Consider the following 23,659-nt stretch of genomic DNA (forward strand, 5'->3'; position numbering starts at 1 on the left):
TATCAAGTGTATAATTTGTGAAACATCTCATTCAACCAGAAAAGTATACTTAAATCGATTGGTACTTACTGAGCTGTATTTCTTCCATTTGCTTCTATTCTTCTCTGTACTCTACCTTCCTATGTCCCAGGAGACTGAGCTATAAAGGTTGTATACATGCATCCTTTATCCTCTAGCTTCCAGGTAAGTTTGGCCAGAGGTACGCACTGCTAGAAGATCCAGAGAGAAGGAAAAAATGGGAGAGTAAGGTCAGTATATGTAATACATGAGTCCCTTCATGCAAAATTCCTCATGTGGTCTGTGTCCTCCACTCAAGACCAAGTCTCCTGTTAGACAGGCCTTTCAACCTACTCTTTCTTTTGTGGTTACCAGCCCTGGATCGCCACCCTTTGCCATGTGGTTTTCCTAAACTCTAGCCACTTCTTTGTCAATGGTCTTTCGTAAAACCTCTTCCAATTACCCAGGTGAGAGGACTACCTCTTCTCTGCTATAACACTGAATGCTTACACTTTTCCTATGAGTAGGGCATATTTTACTCATTTATATATATAAATGTAATACCCAATGTAAAACTTTGAAGAAAGCTTGATCTCAATGTTGGTTCTAATTCTATGCCTATGTTCTTTCTACTTAATAAGTATGGTGACAGTGGATTTTTCTACCTTACCAGCAACATGAAGTATATCAATGCCGTTACATTTAGATTTTACTTTTATTTTATAACTTCTCTGAAATACATTAATGATGAAATACCACAAATAATTATAAATTAAATATTCAAAGTATAGCATGTAGAAAATAATTCTTAAACTTTACAAACCCCAGACTATACTTGAGCCCCTTTTTTAATACTCAGAAAATTCATAAAATTACATTTCTTCTTAGATAAGAATCATTTATTTGAGATAAAGAATGTTAAACGTGTTTTTCCTTGTTTGCTTTTTAAACATCCAGGTATGATATAGTGTGATTTAAAATTTTAAGAGACAGTATCGTGACAATACTATAAACTATAGAAAATGGAATGCAAATGCTGAAAGATTTTGCTTTAGATTAAATCACTTTGTATATAGCTGATCATATTGTTGTTCTACCCCTGTTTAAATATCATGTTTATATCCAAGCACTTTTATTTCAATCATATATACTTTCCCCAAGGAATAGTGTTTATACTGCTATCTGGTTTCTGGTTATTATAGTTGTTTTGAATTCTGATACAAAACACTGACCTCTGAAGCCCCCTTTTTTTTTTTTAATTAAAGATGGCTTGAAACTTCTTTCTTCCTATTAAATTAAATTAGGATTTTACGTCTTCAAATATCATACTAGTGTGTATGCCTGGCAGTAAAGTTTCTGTTCTATGCTCAAAGGATTCATAGCTTCAAAAAAAGAACTTAAGAAACAAAACCAAAACTGACTGTCAAGGGGACAGTATGTGAAGCTATGAAAGGGGATTTCATTTCAATTCTTTAATGCCTCTTTCCAGCCAACCTAGTAAGCACTGAGGAATCTCAGTGGATATGATCATTCTGTTTGTTCTTCCGGTAATTTAATTCATCTTCTTGAACTAGAATGAAGAGAGGTGATAAGCTAAACCATAGGGATTTTTTTTAGATATCAAGTCACAAATAAAATCTGATTATGTCATCTCATCTCTGTCTTTAAAATGTATCAATGGTTCCACCGGCTCTTAGGACAAAGATAAAATAAAATCTTCCCCAAAGCTGATACGCATCTTGGCTCTGCATTTCCCCTCCCGAGTGTTCTTCAGCTCCAGGGCTGTGCAGTGATTCTTGCTAATTCAAGGTCTTTGCATATCCTGTTTCTCCATCTGGAATTCTCCACCTGTTCTCCAGTTAAATTTTTATCATCTTCTAATTTCAACTCACGCTTTTCTTTCAAATAGCAGTTTAGATCATAGCCCTTTGTTCTAAGCACCTGTAAAACCATGTTTCATATTTTCAGAATACACATCTCCGTTTGTACACATTATTGGTTTAATGTCAGTTTCCCTGTCTGGTACGTAAGCTCCTTGGGAAAAGGTACGCATCATCTTTCTCTAGCCCTTCATCTCCAGAAACAATAGGCTGCTCCTTACAATGCCCTAAATGCGTTATGTTGAGACTGCACAGTCTGAGGTGAAGGGCGGGTATTTCTGAAAGCTCATTTTTCTCCTCAAAATCAGGTCTAAAATTCCCAGCTTGCCCTGATCCCTGACCTTGTTAATCAATTACAAAAAAGGGAGAGAGATATAGGAGAAGCTGCTCAGAAAATAAATTACTTGTATTGTCTCCTTACTCTGGGATGTCGTGAGAAATTCTATGAAACTATTTTATAATTATAATGCCAACGTGCTCTGGGGTGATCCAGTGAACGAACACTTGAAGGGTAAGTCATGAGAACTCCTGTTTCTCAGTTGCAGGTCAGATATATGGAGTTCATGATTGATTTCTGGGTCTAGTGGGAAAAATCATTTCAGCAATAAATCTTATTTTAATTATTGTCTGTGTGCCAAATACTAGGACACTTGTTGTATAAAAGCAAATCAGAAAGACATGTTATGTTACAGCAGGAACAGGTAAATACAGATGCAGAAGTCAGTTTATTTCCTAAGGAAAGGTACAGGGTGAGGAAAGGCTTTACAGGTAATGTGATATTTAAAGTGAGACCTGGAGATGTTCAGAAGACAGACCTGGGGGGAAGGCTAGGAAGGCTGGTGAAGGGTCTTCCAGGCACGGTGACTAGTATACGGTGCATCTAAATAAGAGCCTGACAGATAAAGTTTCCGGGAAAGAGCCAGGTATGTGAGGAATGTACTGGGCACGGCAGAGAGCGGCCTGAGTTGCAGCTCTTAGAAACACCAGGTACGTCTTTGAAAGGAAAGTCTCTTAGAAGGTATTCTTGTACATTATGATAGGAGTTTGCACTCGTTCTGATGCCTAGAAAAAGGCATTGCTTTATTTTAAGCAAGAGAGTGAAGTTACTAATCCTTATTAAATATTTCACTCTGGCTGCTTTGTGAAGAATACATTAGAAAAAGCAAGACTGAGGGCAAGGAGAACACACACAATTCTGTCACTTCCTTCCTTGCGAGATGCTTGTAACCATGGAGAAATCGTGGCAATGAGGATGGATAGTAATGTGTGTTTGTAGCAGATAATTGGGGGGTAGAAGGACAAAACTTAGTGATTGGGCAATGCTGGGTCCTCCTTGAACTTCTTTCGTAGCCAAACACTGAGGAAGTTTAGATTGCGTGTAGCAGCCATCCATAACACTAAACAGCATAGTGCTAAAAAGCAAGCATTTTTATGCTACTGAATATACATTTGGGGCGGTATTGGTGGAGATCGGTTGTTGAAGAGGAAAATTTCTTTGTGGAGGAAGCATAATGATCTCTTCCCTCCAAAACAAAAAAAAAGGGAGTTGGGGAGTTGGGAAAATTATGAGCCATTATATGAAAGCACTTAGAACATCTAGACACAGTAAACAGATGGATGATTATTTCACAGACCTGTAAAAAGGTCAACTTTATTAGCTAACTTGACTCCAGTACTTCTTTCTCTCTTATTATTATTTCTACTCTTTATTGGTGACATTTGGGGTCTGGGGTGTTATTTGTCCTCTGGAATATTTATTATATTTAGCCAAAGCTGCTGATTTTTGCCTTTCTTTGGATTTTATCTTTGCACACACTTTACCCTATTTTTTATTTTATTTATTGAAGAGGAGAAAAAACCCTCACTATGTATATAACTTTATATTCCCAAACCTGATGGTTAATTTCTTCGTATCTGATAAATGAGACTGTTAGTATAATTATTTTAAATGTTTATGTGTCAAATGCTTGACTGACAGACAATACTAAAGACTATTGTTGTTCAAGAAAATCCTAGGAAAGGATATAATACGTAGAGTAAAAGAATAAATAAAATACTCTGAAACTGGTGATGGGGTATTTGGGCCATATTAATACTCAGTGTTCATACTGCTTTCATATTTAACTCACGTAAACTTTCTAAGAATATACTGTTTTCTTCATTCAACAGCTGAAAAATCTAAGGCACAGAGATATTTGGTAAATTGTTCCAGGTCAAAACGCTAGTAGGTGATAAACTCAGCCTGCCTAATTCCAAGCCTGTATTGGCAACCTAGACTAATTTATGTTTACTACTGTTAAAAAACAAAATTCAGCTGAGTACATTTTAAAGATCTTATTGACTTTATTCACCTATTCGTGATACAGGCAGCATCCCATCTAGCAGGCAGAAAGGAGCTCCTAGGAGCTGTACAATACAAAGACTTTTATTGGCAGAAGGGAGCAGAGGCAAGGAAGTTATACCAGCAAACAGCGGACTGGTTGTGTCAAGGTCACCCTCCTTTAGGGGATGGGAGGGGTCTATCGGGCAGATGACCTCGCTAACTGCTGACCAGGTGATTCCTGATCGACCAGTTTCGGGTTCTATTTCTGGGAAAGCTGAAACCGTAATCAAGCTTCCATCCGGTGGGGCTTAGAGAAGTGACTCCTGGGGCCTGTTGTCTTGTTTTTAACACAATATATTGTAATACTATGTGTTGCAATACTATAGTTTTAGTACTGTATATCGCAGTATGTTTAAACACCTTCCTAAACGCTCCATAGAAGGTATGTGCCAACTGCTGAATTCAAGTCAATCAGTAGAAAAATGCCATAGAAAGCCCTCCCAAGGGAAGATCTCTGGAAGCATTATAACATGAATTCTGTGGCAAGAAATGCATCAATGAATAATGTTTCAGAAAGTAAATTAGATTTTATTTTTCTCAACTTATTATATTGTATTGTTTTGTCTCTAGTATCTATAGGAATGTAACTCAGAAAATCTGTCCTAAAGAGAATAATTAGAAAAGCTGTTCTAAGAAAAACTAATATGTTTAAGGAAATATGGTTGAGGCCTCAGAGAGCTTAAAAAAAAAAAAAAAGCAGTGAAAATGTACAAAGCAAAAACTCGAAGAAATAAAGAAGCATAAAATCTAAAGGTCACATTTGGTGTCACTTACATCCTCGAGCCAAATCAACACTCCTCCTGAGGTGCTCAGAGAATTGAAAAGCTGTGCAGAACTATCAGAAAGTCATCATAGGACTAGGAAGGCAAGTTGAAGTTAGGGCCCACCTAAAAAAGCACTTGTAAATCACCCCGATCTACCACCTTTGGTTTGCGACCCAGAAAGGTTATAAGATAGGAACAAAAGTGAACTGGAAATAAATTGGCCCTTGCAAAGACTGCAGCCTGATTGGATTAACATAATCCGGAATTGTCAGTAACTCTAGTTTCTTACCTATAGCAAAGAGAAATCCTTTAAATGATAAATAACACTATACTAGGTCTCAAATGATGTCTGTATTGTTTTCACATACAACATTAGGGTTGCAACTTAAAAAACTCAGGCATATGAAATATAACCACAAAACAAGAGACAAAAAATAACTAAAACAGACACAAACTGAACTGTATTCAGAAAAGCAAAGTGTTTAATATAGACCTTAAATATTTGTGGATATGTAAAATAAGTCCGATAATATTGGCAACTAAATAGAATATATAAAAAGCATAACACACAGGAATTCTAGAACTAAAAATTCAGAACTCTAAAATGTTCAGAAGTTATTGAGTGGGTAGAGATAGATAGGGCCTAGCCTAGTCAAAAACAAGATTAGTGAGCTTGAAGACAGATGAGAAAAATATATATTGAGAAGTCCAGAAATACAGAAAAATATAAAATACAGAAAATAACCCAAGGGACACAAATGTCATAATATAAAAGTCAAATGTATGTGTAAAGGAAATCAAGAGGAACACGGGAGAGACAGCCGGATTCAAGCAATTGAAATGATAATGCAAAAGATAACAAAGTAGAGATTTAAGATATTCTGCAAATACCCAGCAGGAAAAAGAAAAAGAAAAAAAAACACCTAGGCATATTATAATTTAAAAATATATCTAAATATCTAAATATATATATATATATATATATATATACACAAGAGAACATTTTTAAGAGAAAAAAGTATTTTTACAGAGTCAATAATGATGGATAGTACATTAAAACAATGTAAATCAGAAGATCACAAACTATTATTTTCAGTGTGCTCAAAAACTTACCTTCTAACAAGAATCTATAGCCAGCTGAAACAACCAACAAGTATTAAGGTGGAGAAAAAAAAAAGAAATGTTCAGAAAAACAAAAATGGAGAGAAGCTGTTACCAGCAAAATTTATGCTAAAGAAAATATTATAATATTCAGAAGAAAAATGATCCCAGAAGGGAGCACAGAAATGCAAGAAAGAATAAAGAATAACAAAAGTTAAGTATGCATGAAATGGAAAATGCATTGTGTAGTTAACTAAAATAAAATATTTTTGTAGAGTGAGTTAATGCCAATATATGACTATTTTTCTTCTAGCACGCTGGAGTAATCTCTACCAAAGCAAGCTTCATGCAGATAATAACTATTCCGAACAAAATACACAAACTTGTTTATGCCTTTTAGCCTAAGGGAGGATAAAAAACCCCAAATTAATCAACATTTCAAGAACCAAAGAATGTGACCCATTCTCAACAGGAAATAAAATCAACAGCCCAAGATGCTGAAATTAGCAGTTAGCAGGCAAGAATTTTAAAACCACTATTATAAGTGTGCTTGATGAGGTAAAGGACAATATCTTCTCAGTAGGACTTCTACTTCCTGAGTAGGAAGTCTCAGGAGAGAAACAGTCACTATGAAAACTATGAAAAAGAATCCAATGGAAATTCTAGAGATAAAAAGCACAATTTCTGAAATTTAAAAAATATCATTGGAAGTATATAATAATTGAAAGGAGACTACAAGAGAACAAACTTAATGAATTTGAAGAAAGACCAATAGAAATTACCTTACTTAAAGAAAAGAGAAATGTTGAACAATATCAAAACGGTGAACATGCATGCTTATGCACTTGGCGTTCTAGAGAGAGAACAGAGAAGAAAATTTGAAAGAAGACCACCTGAATTTTTCCAAATTTGGTGAAAAAAATAAGCATACACATTTCTAAAGGTTAGCAAACTCCAAGAATAGTAGATATGAAGAAATCCATGCTTAGTTTCACCATACTCAAATTGATAAAAACCAAAAATAAAGGGAAATTTTTAAAAAGCAGAAATAGAACACGACAGGGAAACGATAATTCCAAATATTTACTCAATTCTCATCAAAAACTTTGGGAGCTAGAAATCGGCAGAACTACTTCTCTGAGGTGCTGAAGGCAAAAGTTTGTCAGTGTAAAATTTTAGCAAGCACATATTCAACAATTAATGCAAAGTAAAGGCATATTCGGATACAACTGTGACTAATGTAGTTATCGTCTATTCCTTTTTCCTGCCTATTGCACTGACTAGAATCATATTATAAGATTGAATAGGAGTATGAGAGCAAATGTTCTTGCCTTATTCCTGTTCTTAGGGAGAAATATATATAGTATTTTTAAAGTGTCAGCTCTGGGTTTTTGAAGGGGCCTTTGTCAGGTTGAAAAATTTCCATTCTATTTCTAGTTTGAAAAGAGTTTCGATCAGAAATAGTTGTTGTATTTTGTTAAATGATTTTTCCATCATCTTTGAGATAATCCACAATTTTACTTCTTCAGTCTGTTAAAATGCTGAAAAATATTTATTGTTTTTTAAATGTAAATCATTCTTGCATTGCTAACATAAACCCCATTTGGTCATGATATAGTATCCTTTTTACAAATGGTTGAATTACATTTACATAAGTATTCTAAATCTTTTAAGAAGCTATAAAGAATGTTTTTACTTGTGCTCATGAGGGATATTGGCCCATAGTTTTCTTTCCTTGTAATATTTTTGTCTGTTTTTTTGATATCAAGGTAATGCTGGCCTCATAGATGAGTTGGAAGCATTCATTCTACTTAAATTTTCCTGAAGAGTTTGATAATATTTCATCCAAACGTTTTTGTATAATTCATCAGTAAAGCCATTTTGGTCTAAAGGATTTTTGTGGAGGGTTTTTAAAGTATTAACTATTATTTGTTAGTGAGATTTGGTTACATGTATCTTTTGAGGAACATTTTCATTTCTTCCAAGCTACTGAACTTATTTACTTAAATGTATTCATAATATTTTATTTTCCTTTTCCTATCTATAAAATCTGCGGTGATATTAACTCTCATTACTAACATTGGGATGTCCTGACCTTTTTCTTGATCAGTCTGTCTTGCAGTTCACCAATTTTATTGATCTTCTCTAACAGCCAGCTTTTGACTTTCCTTGTTTTTGTTATGTTTTCTTTCATTTTTTTCTCATATCTTTATGCACTGCATTTCATTTGCTCTCAAGAAATTAGGGTGAAAATTGAGGCCATTATCTTCTTCTTTCTGCACATAATCGGTTAAGTGCTATAATTTTCCATTTAAGTACCACTGTAGCTTCCCCCCCACCACTGGAAGAAGTTCAGTAACTTCATTTAAATTATAATTGTTAGGACTCAAACTGAGAAGAAACCTGCAATCCACAGTTCTGTTTACACAGGCAACAGGGTAATGGCCCAACTCCTCTTGCTTTTCCAAATGTTACTCTTATAATTACCCTGCTGATTTTTCTTTCCTTAATTATGATTTTCTAATTTTCTGATCTTGGAGATTTTCAGGAGTTTCTGGAGAAACATACACACACAACTCATAACCTGGGCTCAGTTAGCATTCATAGCTTTGGGATGAGACTTGGAATTCGCAGAGATTCTTTTCACTAAAGTCAGAAATGGGCTTTCTTATCCACCCGTTTACATATTTTATGGTCTAGGGCAAGTATGGCTGTGTGGAAGGTCCTTGGAAGAGCAGAGATCTCTGTAGCCTCATGGTCAGTTCACTTGGAAGAGATACAAGTCATGCTCTGGTTACTCTTCGCAAATTTATCAATCAAGTAACCTACTCCACTCCCTCAAATTAGTAAAAGAGTAAAGAAAAGACAGGAGTTGCACATTATTGCGTGTCACACGAAAGAAAGCATCAGGGATTGAGAAAAAACATATTTCCAAGATTTCCTAGTTGTTTTCTCTATGTACCTGTTGGGATTAAATACCCTGTACCTGTTGTGACTCTCTGGAAGCAGAGGTGGTCACTCCTGCCCTCACCTTCCTAAATCCACACTGCCAAAACCAGTAACTTCTCTTTTTAGACGTCACTGAGATTATCAGTTACATTTTGCCTTAAAAATCTCTGAAATGCATCTGAACAAAATATTAATCCTATTAACCTGAAGATCACTTCATTTCCCAGCCTCTAACTTCATTTCCTGTTGTATTTCTCAACTCATATCATGTTATGCTCACAATACAGTATGTCCACCAGAGGTTTGACAATATCAAATGATATCATAAAGACACTCTAATAAAAGTGCACAATGACACTGTAGGAATACAACAGCGGCTACAAGATGCCCCAAATCCTAGAGCAAAATCAAAGCCTGAGAAGCAAACTCTTCTGCAAGTAAAATACCAAAGAAAGTAAATCCTGAGATACAGTAAGTCCCCTACATAAGAACATGTTCCATTCCAAGAGCGCAGTCGTATGTCCAATTTGTTCATAAGTCCAACAAAGTTAACCTAGGTACCCCATTAACAGAATCGGCTATATGGTACTGTACTGTAAAAGGTTTATAATACTTTTCACACAAATAATACATAAAAAACAAACACAAAAAATAAACACAACATTTTTAATCTTAACAGTACAGTACCTTGAAAAGTACAGTAGTACCAGCTATTTGCATCACGGCTGCCTTTATGCTTGCTTCCAGACATCCTGGGCTTGAAATAAAGATACTGTACTACTGTACTCTACACAGTCCTGTACAGTGAAGTATACAGAAGCACAACTACTTGTAGATGATGCACGCACGTGACAATGTACGCCAGACACGTGAACTAACTTATGTGATTGGACATAAGAATGCAAGTTCGCATCTTTGAAAGTTCGCAACATGAAGGTTCTTATGCAGGAGACTTACTGTAAAAGATTTTCCTTTGTGAGTTAATAAGACCTTGGTCCCTTTTGCTCCCATCTCCTATTTTGCTTAGTTTCCGCTGGAGAAGTTCTGTGTCCCCAGTTAGAAGTGGGATGACTGCACCTAGGACTTCATAGATTTGGCTGTTCTTTTCAGGCAGCTCACTTCTCACTAACTCAACGTTCAGTTTCAAATGGGCTTTTATTTTAAAGACTCCAAATAACTATTAGGGTATATACAATATCAAAGTACTGAAAACTCTCAACCATGAACTTTAGAAAATAAGCCAAATGTTGATCCTTAGAATTTGTATCCAATAATATTTTATGAACTCAGCAGTTAATGTCAGCAAAGACTGTTGCAAAAAGTCAAAGGTAAATCAGGGTAGATGGAAAATATTTTGTTTACATTCACTAGGCTGTCAGCCACTTAATGCCAGTTTTCTAGCATTAAAGCCAGCAAATATAAAATGAAATAGGAGGAAAATCCTAGAAAAAGTTTATCTTGGTATATACAAACCTTTTAATCTTCATTTCACCTTTGAAAATCTGTTTTAATTTTTTTTTTTTTTGCACTGAGCACTAAATTCAGTATGAGATCTGCTATAATGTTTCTGCCTTACATATCCAATAGAAACCTCACGTGTGTTACAGGGAGTGGGCCAGAAGTAACTCTTGAGCCACATGGAAAAACGGAAGAATTCAAGGTTATTCCCTCCATTATTCCCCTAGTGTTCTCTGACAGCTACTCAAAACAACATAATTAGGGCAGCCTAATAATACCTCATATATTGTTTGCCACCAAAAATGTCAAGTTAGAACTTTGCATCTCACACACTTGTGCTCTGTAATACATATATGTTGTACTTAAATATATGACTTATCTATTTAAAAAAAAACCCTCTGGAAGACCTAGACAAGAAACTAATAATAGTAGCAAACGATGTTCAACCCTATAATGTCTAAATTCTTGGATACGGAAAGTCTTTTTTTCCCCTATATTTGAAATTTGTCTTTGTTATGCCTCCTTAGTCTGGACTATACAACCTCAGGATTCCTGAGGCACAAAGCCTCGAAAGTTAAAAACTAAGTAATATTAAATTTGTATAACCTAGTATGTCACAAAGGGCCACAAACATTTAGTTTCCCATCCTGACCATGCAAGAAGCCTTTTCACCTTGCTTATATTTGCTTTCCCAAGTTTTACTCTATTTATTTATTTCTTATGGCTGACAGGCTGATTTACTAGATATTGGGGCTTTTTATGCTAGGCTCAGAAAGCTGCGGCTTACCTGCCTTATTCCAAGGATCAGAGCATGCTGCTGCAAAATTCACTGCTTACAGGAAAGCAATGGGTATTCCATGCTGTCTCCTCTTTCTTCTTCCTTGCTTCCAAAAGAGGAGGAGGGTTTGGCCCTCCAGCAATTCTGGCCTAGCATTGGCTACCCCACAGTAGGGGGCCCTCTGAGACAGGGCGGTTTTATGAAGAAAGGAAACAGAGGATATACCAAGCCATTTTTTTCCCCTCCAATTTACCTACTAGAGAAGTCTACTTCTTCTGGTAGAGGAAGTGAAGGGGCCATGAAATGCTAGAAATATTGCACTAACTGAGCTTCTACAGCATGGAAGGACAAACATCCAGAGAGAAGATGTGTTCTCTCCAATTGTGGAACGGTCTTTCGATTGAAAGTTTGGAAACCAAGGACTAGATCAAAGATCCTAAGGCACAGACACATAACTACATCACCTCCTGGAAGATTAACGACCGTAGATACATCGTATCTAGCAGTGGGGGTAGAAGGCCTTCACATACACTTTCTCTAATGCAAGGTATTAGTATATCTTGGACTGGGACTCAGTAATCAACTCTTCTTGTTCAGGATTCTTTCCACTGCACCATGCTGACTCATAACAGTTCAGCATGCCTTAGCTACACTAGAAGCGTAATGAGATTACAAAACGCCTCATCTGGTGGCGTGTTTCATTATGAAGCATGCTATAGTCAGAGTGAAGAGCATCCCCAAATTTATTAAATCCGTTGAAAACTTTCAAATGTATTTCATTCATATGATAAGAACTACCCCAAATAGTGTAGAAAATGAGATGAGTCACAAATTAGCCAACTACGAAATGATGGGAATAAATAATCTAGAAGGAATATCATGCATAACTTTAATGTCCTTGAAGAACTGAGAGGGAACTAGAGAAACTGAGAGCCTATATCACATTTTAATCTCCTATTTTAGTTAATAAATGTCTTATCTGAACAGAAAGATGTAGAAAGACACTAAATATAGATAATGGAAGAGTCAAGTTCCTAAATGTATATTCATATACATATTATATATAATGATGGGATTATGTCTTCTCCTTAGAAAAGGTGATATTTTATAAATATAAGAAGACATATTTCAGGAAATTTTATCTTTATCAAGATGATTTAAATAAGAAGTTGAGAAAAATTCTGTGGGAAAACAGAACAAAATAAGTGGAAAAAAAATCTATCAGTAATAATTTAGTGAGTAATAATAGAATGAGCAAAGATTTGAGACAACTGATTTGATATTGGCAATCGGATGAATTCGCCTTTTCCCTGAGTCCTTACTGAGCTACAGAATGAGGGATTGTGTATTCTGTTTATCATTTTTTCAGAGCAAAAGTTTACAAGGTTCTGTGTCCTGCTAGCTTCCTTCCTCAACTTCCAGAAATAACTTAGGAGAATATCTCATGGTTTTAAGCTACCTTAGGAAATGGACACATGGTTTTAAATTGGGTATCTAGCAGCCCAGAATAAATATTAAATTTTACAGATTCTGTTAAAGCTAGATTTGTCAATATGACTAAGTTGGATGAAAGGGATGAAAGCACGTGTGTTCTATGCCACTTTGAAGAAGTGTCTTTAAAGGGAAAAAAAACATAAAGGGGGTCCTGGAAAGATAATATTGGTGATATAGCTTTTTAAATCTGCACAAATACAACAATAAAAACAGGAAAGGAAAACTGAATAACAAAGACAAAAGCCCATATCAAACATCCACAGAAGATTATGAAGCAAGATTTTTCCTCAAATCCCCCAATATGAGGTCATGATAATGAACCACCATTATCTTTCATGATACTGACTTTCATGATAACAGTTACAAGAGTCTATGGTAAAGAAATTGTGCAGGAAGACTCAGATACACAGTATTGAATCTGTCGGGCCTGAGAACTCAAAAAACAAACAGGCATTGAATCAAAAGTTCAGCAAAAAAAAAAAAAAAAGCGAGGATAGCAGCTGAAACAGCAAGGAAATCATACTTAAGGTCAGTGAAGCATGACACCAATTAGCCAATGAATTCTCAAAGTCAACCAAAGTGCCATTCCAGGAGAATCTCCACAATGAGAGCAACTTCTGCTAATAGAATCCACATTGAACAGGATGAGAGCAAGAGACATAAAGGAAGGAAGGGTAAGATAAGAGTGGGGAAAGGAGCAGATACGTGAGATGTCTAACAGTAAGCCAGCGTATTTTTGTATATCCCTTCTTTTTGAAGGATAATTGCACTGGATATAAAATTGTTGGTTGGTAGTTTGTTTTTTCAACCCGTTAAACACTTCATTTCCCTCTGGTCTTGCTTGCATGATTTCTATCTAGAAGTTCACTGTAATTTTTATTCTTCTTCACTCTGTGTAAGGTGCTTCTCACCAACAAATTCAAGATTTTCTCTTTCTTTTTGGTTGTGTTTTGAATAAGATATGCCTATTTTTTTAATCCTATTTTATGTTCTTAAGGTTTAGGATCTGAGTTTTTGTTTCATATTTCAACTATACATATGTTATATATTTTGACATTGTCTCAAAATTTGTTGATACTCTATTCTTTTTTCCTCCATTTTTTCTTTTTGCATTTAAGTATGGGAAGTTGCTATAGACCTATCTTGAAGCTCACTGATATGTATGTATATATTTTGCACAGCTGTGTTGAGTCTACTGAAGAGCTCATCACAGGCATCTTTCTTTTCTGTCACTCTGTTTTTTATTTCTAGCATTTCCTTTCCAAGTGGTTTTCTTGCTCTCCCCATGCCAGAGCCAGAAGGGTGCCTTTCTCAATTTTTCACTATGAGAACCTGATGCATTTCGTAGAGGGAAGGTCCATGAAAATGTATCGTGCCCCTAAGACTGGAGCTTGCAGGAGTTCACTCTCACGCTGGCTCCCACTTAGCCTTTATCATTCATCAAAATTAGTATTTAAATGTTTCCCCCATCTTAGGGCTCTGCTGCCTCCTGAGCTAGGTGAGAAGATACCTGGAAGCACCTGTCACTTCAGGTTTCAGGGAGGCAGTTTACCCTGAGACTTCAGTTCTTTTATGGGTGTAAGAAAAGTCACTGATATTTAGTTTGTCCAGCTTTTACTGGACAAAGCAATTCAAGAGTGTCGGGAGTGACGGCATCTAAGGACTTTACAACCTGAAACTGAAACCAGAAGTTACTACCGTGTCGTTGATCTTTACAAAAATGCAGGAGAAGGAACTCTGGAGACTTTCAATTTAAAAAAAAAAAACAACCTATCCTCTAACATGCCTCATTCAAAAAACTTAGCTTAAAAACAACAAAGAAAAAACAAAAAAAAATTTAAGTTCAATCTCCAAAGTTCTGGTAAGAAAGAAGAGACTATTATAACAATAGCATTCCTATATAAGATGAAATCATTCCAGAAAGATACAGCTGAAAATAATAATCTAATATTTCAAAATGAGATTCAAAATGTTATGAAAATATTAAAAGAAAGAAACACCAAAAATGTTTTATTGCATTTTAGGAAGCAATGAGAAATGCAGGAAAAGTATCATTTCAGAACTGAAGATCAAACTCGAAGGAACCATACGAGCAAAACAAAACAAATGCTATAAAAAATTATCAAGTAATAACAAGATGAAAAGTTGACAAATTTTAAAAAGAAGATTCAAGGATGACAAAAGATAAAAGGTAAAGACGTTTCAATATGTGTAATTGGATTATCTTTAAAAAAATCAAAGCAAATGAAGAGAAGGAACACTACAGACTACAACTCAAGGATAGCTTCCTGATAGATAGACAGATACATACATACGTACAATACATAAATACATAGCTTATATGCTACATACACACATGGTTTGAAAGGGCTCACTCTGCTAAATCTTCATAATCAGTAATGAAATCAATTCTAGCAAAATGATTTAATATTGAAGAAGAATAAATCCTAAATCTTTTTATCATACAGACAGAAAAACAAAGTCATTTATAAGGGATATAAAATCAGTTTGCCATTAGTCACTTTGTAAAAGAAGCTTTTTTTTCAGAAGAATATGGAACAATATACTTAAGATAATCAAGGACAAATTTTTAAATGAATGATTTAAAACAGTCAAACTGATTTTCAGTTCTAAAGGCTAAAGATAAAACTTCATCACTATGCAAGAACTTAGTAAATACTTTGTCCATGAACTGAACTTGTCTTTATTACCTAAATGTTTTCATACTGGATATCACACATTCAAAATAACTGGAAATGCACTGATATAGAGACTGATGGTAAGCCTCAGATATACAATTTTACACACAGAACTAAGATTACAGAGACATATATATGGAAGGGTGTATAGTTTGTAATAGCTATCTGCTCTGACAATGTAGATAAGTACAGCTGTGAAAAAATGAAGTGAGAATGGGAAGAACATATGTCAGTCATCAAATATTGGTGTTTATGACAGTGTTATTATCTGGAAAATTTTACCTGTAATATGAAATAAAACTTATCAGTAATTACATGGTAGTCCAATGTTCTTCTTCACAATGTTCTTTAAAAAACACAGATGCTCTGTTTGGATTTTTTAAAAAATCCAGTTTCAGGATTGAAGAAATTAAGGAAACCCCTGCAGTAGTGAATTTGAAATGGACATAAAATTTTGTACTCATGAGGTTCCACTACAAAGACCTAGAAATTATAACTGATCCAGTAGACATCAATGCATAGTAGCCTGGTACTGATCTACAATTTCCACTTCCACTAAAGGAAATCAGGGTTTCTTGGGGAAATGACTGACTTTAGGAATAGAGCAAGGAATATACAAGACAACCTGAGTCATTTTGTGGCACCAGAGAGATAGGAAGCTATCATGGAGCATTCGGTGAAGGTCTGAAGGATTTGGGAATCAACTATAAGAGCTTCCACTAGCCAAAGGGTGGAAAATGTAAACATCAAAAGCTAATACCTGGATCAAAACAAGTCAAATATGCTTTAACTCATTACCCATTAACTTTCCAAACTACTACTGAATTGGTCACCTCTGTACTATGCTAGGCAACCAATTTTTTTTTTTTTTAACTAGTAAATAAAATTATTTAGTGTTTGTCGTGCCTTTCCTATTCAGACTTTACCTCTGGGTAACCAAATAGTGGATGAGACACAATTTCCCTTAATAGAAGTATTCTGGAAGTTCAATGAAGGTAGAACAATGGAATTGTAATATTGCCATTGTGCAACTCCTAATACATTAATTAACTGTGTGTACCAAGCATCAACGGGCATCGTATGCTTCCTAAGGAAAATAACAGCACCTGGCCAGTCCTGGAAAACCATTATTCCCGAATCAGACTCAGCCTCTGGATTCACCTAACAATTCACATGAAACTCAGAGGATGGGGGAACATGTTAAACTGTACAACGGAAATGCAACCCGCAAAACCTTGACTGTAAGAAACTCGATGAGACATCGATGTTCCTCAACAAATAAACTGCAGGCAAAAAAATTAAAAAATAAAAGATAGAGGCAATGACATTGATTAAAATCAACTGATATAACATAGCTGTAAAAGTAAATTATAATGAGTTTAGCTGTATTCATTTAAGAGTTAAATCTGTGAGGAAAAGTAAGTTTATAATAAAAGTCAGGTATAATCACTCAGAGAGGGAGGAGAGGGTTGGGATTTGAGGTGACAAGTAGAGGGCTTCTGTGATGTATGGCAAGATTATTATCTCTTAATTGGGTGACAGTTACAATGCCTTATGGTAATTTATTAGTGGTATATTTGATTTATGCAACTTTCTGTGTATCATATTAATTAAAAATAGTTTAAAAGGCAGAGAGATTTTCTTTATCCATCTTTCTTCATGTTGGCTGCCTGGAAAGCAGAGATGGCTATTACTTGAGAAGCCAAACAGAACCAAAGGATGTTACCAAGACCAGAACTATTGCAAGATAACTGCATCCCTTATCTGCCTATGTTATGACTCCTTTAGGACAGACAGGATTAAACTGATATCTTGCTTGAGCCACTGTTACGCTACATTTTCTAATTATTGAAGGCAAACCTAATTCCAACCAGTACAAGTTCTTTGACAAAATTAAATAATTGAAGGAAGGTTCTTACAGTTTGTAAAACAATTCAAGTGGGAAGAGTATAAGACATATTTAGACCCTTACTGTCTTCCTATAAGGCACAAATATGGGTTATTAAGCAATAAATGTGACACAATAGATCTCTTACCAATGTTCAGTAGAAAGGGTGTCAGAAATATGTAACTAAAGAAAGGATATATTTTGATCAGTAGAATAAGGAGGATAGGAAGGATAAAACAGTATATCAGAAGAAAAATCCATTATTCAGAATGCCTGTCTTTGAGAGTAGAACCTTGGTATAAGGGTATTTTGCTCTATCGACAAGACGACATGGAGCAATGATAATGTTACGGGCCCATACCAACATTTAGAACATTTATGATTAGAGATTACAAAAATAAATAAATGAATCAGTTTAGTAGAGCTAGGAAGATCTCAAAATATGTTCCGGCAATGCAGTCATAATTGGTCCAATTGTGAACAGTAAATCAATATGGTTACTCCAGAAAGCTCTTCAGTGGGCTTTTTGTTTATTTGTTTGTTAAATACTCACAGGGGATTAATAGGATCTCACCACCAGAACAAACAACAAAGGCTTGAGCAGCCCTATAAGAAGACCTCCAGGCAGCTAAAAGAAGTACTTACTTAACTGAGGCTTACAAAATACTATATCACAGAAATATTTTTATAGTGTTCTCAACGGAATCAAGTATATAGTAAGAAAGGAATAAGTTAAAATAATCTAATAATATTATACACTGCATAATACACAATACTATATTAAAATACTGAACATGTGTCTCTTCTCTGTCAAAGATGATGATTTTTAAACCAGGAACTATGTATCATTGTTATTATAAAGACACTGAATCCAAAGAGCAGTGAGATAGTCAAGTACATTGAACATACGTCTCTTCTGGATCCAATAACGTTCTATTTGATGGCAACTAAAGTACTTATACGTGTGAATTCCAAATCACTGTGGTTAAACACGGGTAAAGTAAGCACGCTGGTAGAAATTTCAGAGCACAGATGTGGGCAATATTCACCCAAGCACTCATCCTCAAGGATGCAGACACGCAAATGTGATGCTCATTTGCAATCGTACCACATAGAGTTTTGTAGAAATTTCTTCACTTTTCATGTGCATTTCTCTATTCCATTTATTCTTCAAAAGCATTCTTTTAAAGTCTGCATTTCCCTGAATATCCATAATTTACTCAGCAATGTAGGAATCCTGTGTCGTACCATCCAGATCACTCCTTCAGGACTAAGCACTTCGTTGCCCATCTCTGCCCATGTTCATGAAACGAGGACCTTGAGGGGCACCTGGGTACCAAAGCCTTTCTGTGTCCCCCATTTCCTGTTGGCAGGAAAGAGGCTTCATTCAGCCTCCATGACCTTCCCTGAGTTCCAAAGGTCAGGTTCAAACAGCTGCTAATCAGGGAAGGGAGAGGAGGGGCAGTCAGAAAAAACAGTAGTGCAGCCTTCAGGCAGGGTTCTGGTTCCCCACCCCACCCCAGCCCCGCAAGGGATATATTTACATAACAATTTCTTTGAGTTATTTTGCAGACGCTGAAGCTCACACCAGGTGGGAGAAGTTAACTACACGCTGCCCACAAACACAGAGACCTCAGACGGGTTGGAACCAGAAGGTTGATGATGCTGACACCTGATTACCTCACCGCCAACCAATCAGAAGAATGACCAGAGCTGAACCATTACTATAAAACCTCTCACTACCCCCTCCAGGGTTGGGACAGACTGTTCTGAGGGCATTAGCCCGCTGTGGCCCCCTCTGCCTGGCAAAGCAATAAAGCTATTCTTTCCTACACCAAAAACTCTGTCTCTGAAAGTCAACTCGGTACCAGGATACAGAAGCCAAATTTCGGCTACATTCGTGACTGAAGGCTCTCAGCTGTGTTCCTCTCTGGACAGTACATTCAGCCCAAGGGACCTGCTTCATCTAAATCACACCCCTCCCTGGGGGCAGTCTGCATCTAACGACTGTTTAATATGCAGTATAAAGTACCGGTCCCTGACCTTGAGATGGGACAACTCAAGGGGGTCATGTGGAATAACCTCAGCCCTCGACTGTGACCACCAGGATTCAGAAGCTCTCAATCTGCTTTTCCCTCTACTCTGCCCCCACCGATATCGATCTTGAAGGTACAATCAAATTTCTAAGGCTGGGCTGCCTCTGATCTCCCCGATATTCTAGGTGTAGATACATGACAGAATGCCCACTAAACTGAAGGTTTCTGGGGAAACTTTGCTTTCCCAGTAGAGATATAACCTCATTGTGTTCTACCTTCTTTCTTTTCTTTCCATACTTATGATTCAAAGCCTGGAGGAAAGTAGTCACTAGCAATCATGTAGCACGAAACATATGACAGTAAAAGTGCAAAGGATGGAAGGGCTGGTTATACAAACAGCTTCGGTCCTTGTAGGACTGTTGAACTGCCTGCCTTTGGACGTCTAGTTAAGTTAGATAAAATAAGTTTATATTTGCTTAAGCCAAAGTAGTAGGGGTATTTGTTGCAGACAACTATATACACTTATAATTGAAATCCTTTCGTTTTAGATATTGAATTTTTCTCAAGTTTTTTCATAACTAGAATTAGAAGCGTTGAATAAATCGTGGTCATAGGTCTACTTCTGAAGACGTTGTTATTTCCTCACGATACACTGTTAAGTATCAATAAAAAAGTGACTAAGTTCAAGGGTGTAAACGTTTTAATGTTTCTAAATATGTACTGCCAAAAATGTCTACTGCAGCGATTCATGCTACCTCCCAAAGTTCATTAGAGTTCCGTCTCACAAAACTATTGCCAGCACTAAGTATTGCCATTAATATTGGTCATTTGAGAGATGAAAAATGCTATCTCAAAACTTCAAATTGGAAAGTCTGCTCATTGCTGAAGTTGAGAGCAAAGTTTTTGTGTGTCTTGGACTTTCCTGAGAATGAATGAATGAGTGAATGAATGAATGCCATATGTGTGGCAGGAACTGTTTTCATCTCTGGGATTATAAAATGGGCAATACAAACACAGTCCTTTCATCATGGCGTTTATATTATACTGGGACATATCCAGATAGACATAGTAACTCCAACGATGAATAAAGTAGTGGAGGGAGACAGAGTGATGACGGGGTTGCTGTATTTAGGTACAGCGATCATGGAAAGCACATCTCAGGAAGGGATATTTGCTCAGAGAGCTAACTGCAGTGAAGGAGTGAAAAAGGGAAGACAGGGGATGCACTATTCCTGGCAAAGTGAACATTGTATGTAAGACAATGAGATGGAAATGAAACTTCCGGTAAAACAAAACAACAGAGGTGGCAGCAGCGGCAGCAACAACCAAGTTCATTATGTCTAAACAGAGGGAGAAGGGGAGAAGATGGAAGGACACAGATCAGGCAGGAAGGACCAGCTGGTGTAAAACCTTATATACCATGTACAACCGTATCTCCCCGAAAAAGATTTCTAGAGTCCTAACCCCCAGTACCTCAGGAGGTGGCCTTATTTAGAGATGGGGTCTTCACAGAGGTAATCAAGTTAAAATGAGGTCATTAAGGTGGGCCCTAATCCAACATGACTGTTGGCTTTATTAAGAGAAGGAATTTGGGCACAGAGACAGACACACAGAGGGAAGATGATGGGAAGGGGCCCAGGGAGAAGATGGCCATCGACACAGCCAGGGAGAGGAACTTGGAGCATATTTTCCCCTCACAGCCCTCAGAAGGAACCAACCCTTAATTTCAGACTTCGACCCTCCAGACTGTGAGACAATCATCTTCTGTTGTTTAAGCCCCTGAGTACCCTATATGCAGTAATAAGCCGTAGGCTAACCCTGAGCAGGAGAATGATACAAGCCACGTTACAAGGTAAAAATAAGGATCATTTCTGTTTGGAGGATTAAAACAAAAGCAGAAATTAGGAACCAAAGGAGGGGAATTATTGGGCAGGAATCTGCATAATCTCAGTGGAAGTGATGATGTCTTGAAAAGAGTGGCAGAGTTAGGAATTTGAGAAGTGGACAGATTTGAAATTGATTTTTTAAGCTTGTTAATATGGGCTGTGAATAAAGTAAGGATTCAAAATTTGACAGCTACATTTTTGTTCTGAAAATTTACTGGGTTAGGAAAATTTGGGCAATTACAGATGGATAGGATCAAAGTTATTATTATTTTTGCTTGCGGTACGCAGGCCTCTCACTGCTGTGGTCTCTCCCGTTGCGGAGCACAGGCTCTGGATGCACAGGCTCAGCGGCCATGGCTCACGGGCCCAGCCGCTCCGCGGCAAGTGGGATCCTCCCGGACCGGGGCACGAACCCATGGCCCCTGCATCGGCAGGCGGACTCTCAACCACTGTGCCACCAGGGAAGCCCCCAAAGTTATTTTTGACATGCTATATCTTTTAAGTGTACAGATGGCTAATGGATAATGTCAAGTGGGCAATCAGATAAAAAGGTCTAGAACTCAATGACAAGGTCAGAGCTGTAGATATAAATTTCAGAGCCACCACTGTATGTAGACTTAAAAGCTATTTGACTTATATGGAATTACCTAGGAAGAGTAATTACAGCAAAAAAAATACACAAACAAGAGCAGTGAACTACATCTTAGAGCGCTACAAAACGTAAAGACTAGTAAGAGGACACAGTAAAGAAAATTGAGAAGTAAAATAATGCTTTTGCCTCTTTAGCATCTTGGGATCCAAATTGATTCCAAGGAGTCAGATCACCATCTTGCAAAGGGTAGCAGTGAAAAATAAGAGACAAAGAAACAAATTTTTATGAAGAAGGCGATGATTCAAAACTTCAGATCCTCAAGAGATGTCAAAGAGAATGAGAGCTGAAGTAGATATTTGACTCAGCAATTAGGTGACCATGTCTTACGTAAAACAGAACAAAATCCGCCGAACGACGGGGGCAGAATCCAGTCTACTGTAGGGTGTATGAATGATGAGAGAGGTGAACGCAACTGAGGTTCACAAACCCTTCTCCAGTAAAGGAAAAAGCAATGTGTGTAAATTAGAAAGACTTTCTACTCGTGTGTGTGTCTGAAGATGTGAGCATCTTTGGAGACTGAAGGTTTCAGCAGGCGAGCACATTTACCTTTGTACAACCTTGAAAGAAACAGGATCTCATCTTTCTCTCTATGGGGCATTCATTCTGTGATTCATTTATTGATTGATTCAGAAAGCATGTAGAGGGCCCACTGTATGTCAAATATTACTTTGGGGGCTGGGGATATAAGGAAGGGAGACACGAGCTTCAATTTTGATTGAAATTGTGTGCGTGGGAGGAAGAATACTTTTGCTTCCCTGCCACCCACACTGGAAGATGTGAACAAACACTGACATGGTTTCTAACAGCTCAAGGCTGCGTTCCTAGGATGATCCTTTTCCTTAAAAAGTGCCTGCCTGAGCGCTTCCCTGGTGGCGCAGTGGTTGAGAGTCCGCCTGCCGATGCAGGGGACACGGGTTCGTGCCCTGGTTCGGGAAGATCCCACATGCCGTGGAGCGGCTAGGCCCGTGAGCTATGGCCGCTGAGCCTGCGCATTCGGAGCCTGTGCTCCGCAACGGGAGAGGCCACAACAGTGAGAGGCCTGCGTACCGCAAAAAGAAAAGAAAAAAAAAAGTGCCTGCCTGAGAAAGCAGGCACTTTTCCAAATATGTTAAAATAAGTACCATATTTACCCTCTAGCCTATAAAAAAGAACCAGACAAAATTGATCAAGCAACAGTTTACCAGAGTCAGAAAAAACACAGCGAAACAGAGGAAATAGAGGAAACACAGGATAGGAAGCTTGTAATTGCCCACCTTACCTCTTGGAGTATCTGCGGTGCCCCAGGAAGGGTATGCCCGGGGTTGAGCCTGGTGTTCTTACAGAGTTGAGGAACAGAGTAGATACAAGGGTGCCAGGGTGGCCAGGGTGCACCAGGCAGACTGCTGGACAGGAGAAAGCTGTGGCCGGGAGAGCTCTGTAGCTCTGCTGGTAGCTCTCCCTGCATCTCCAGACAAATAAGGAAGCGGTGCACCTACGAGATGAAACCAAACGAGACTGGGGAGAGCCCCACCTGGAAGAAAAATACCGGAGGCAAAGAGTTTCTGAGCTCAAGCCCAGCTGGGAATAGTTTGCATTTCCATCAGCTGTAGAGGAAACACCTGTCATTTGAGGAGCATCAATTAAGCAGAAAGTCATTGCTAAGCTGTGGTGCAAAAAGGTAGCCTTTTCTTAAAGACTGTCCTGGCCCACACAGT

At 37.3% G+C, this 23,659-nt stretch overlaps 1 protein-coding gene across 11 annotated transcripts in view; it reads right to left on the bottom strand.

Annotated features, from left to right (window-relative positions):
• LOC307189184 (uncharacterized protein) overlaps nucleotides 1–23,659 on the bottom strand; it is a 408,683-nt gene that overhangs the window by 235,288 nt on the left and 149,736 nt on the right. For 10 of the 11 annotated variants that reach the window (XM_079926999.1, XM_079926991.1, XM_079926990.1 and 7 more), the window contains one exon: nucleotides 70–209. The gene's annotated coding sequence lies outside the window, so the exon portion shown is untranslated. The remainder of the gene's footprint in view (nucleotides 1–69; nucleotides 210–23,659) is intronic. The other variant, XM_079926994.1, reaches the window with a different exon arrangement.

The sequence above is a fragment of the Stenella coeruleoalba genome (assembly GCF_951394435.1).
Source record: "Stenella coeruleoalba genome assembly, chromosome: 7".
In the NCBI taxonomy this organism is placed as follows: Eukaryota; Metazoa; Chordata; class Mammalia; order Artiodactyla; family Delphinidae; genus Stenella; species Stenella coeruleoalba.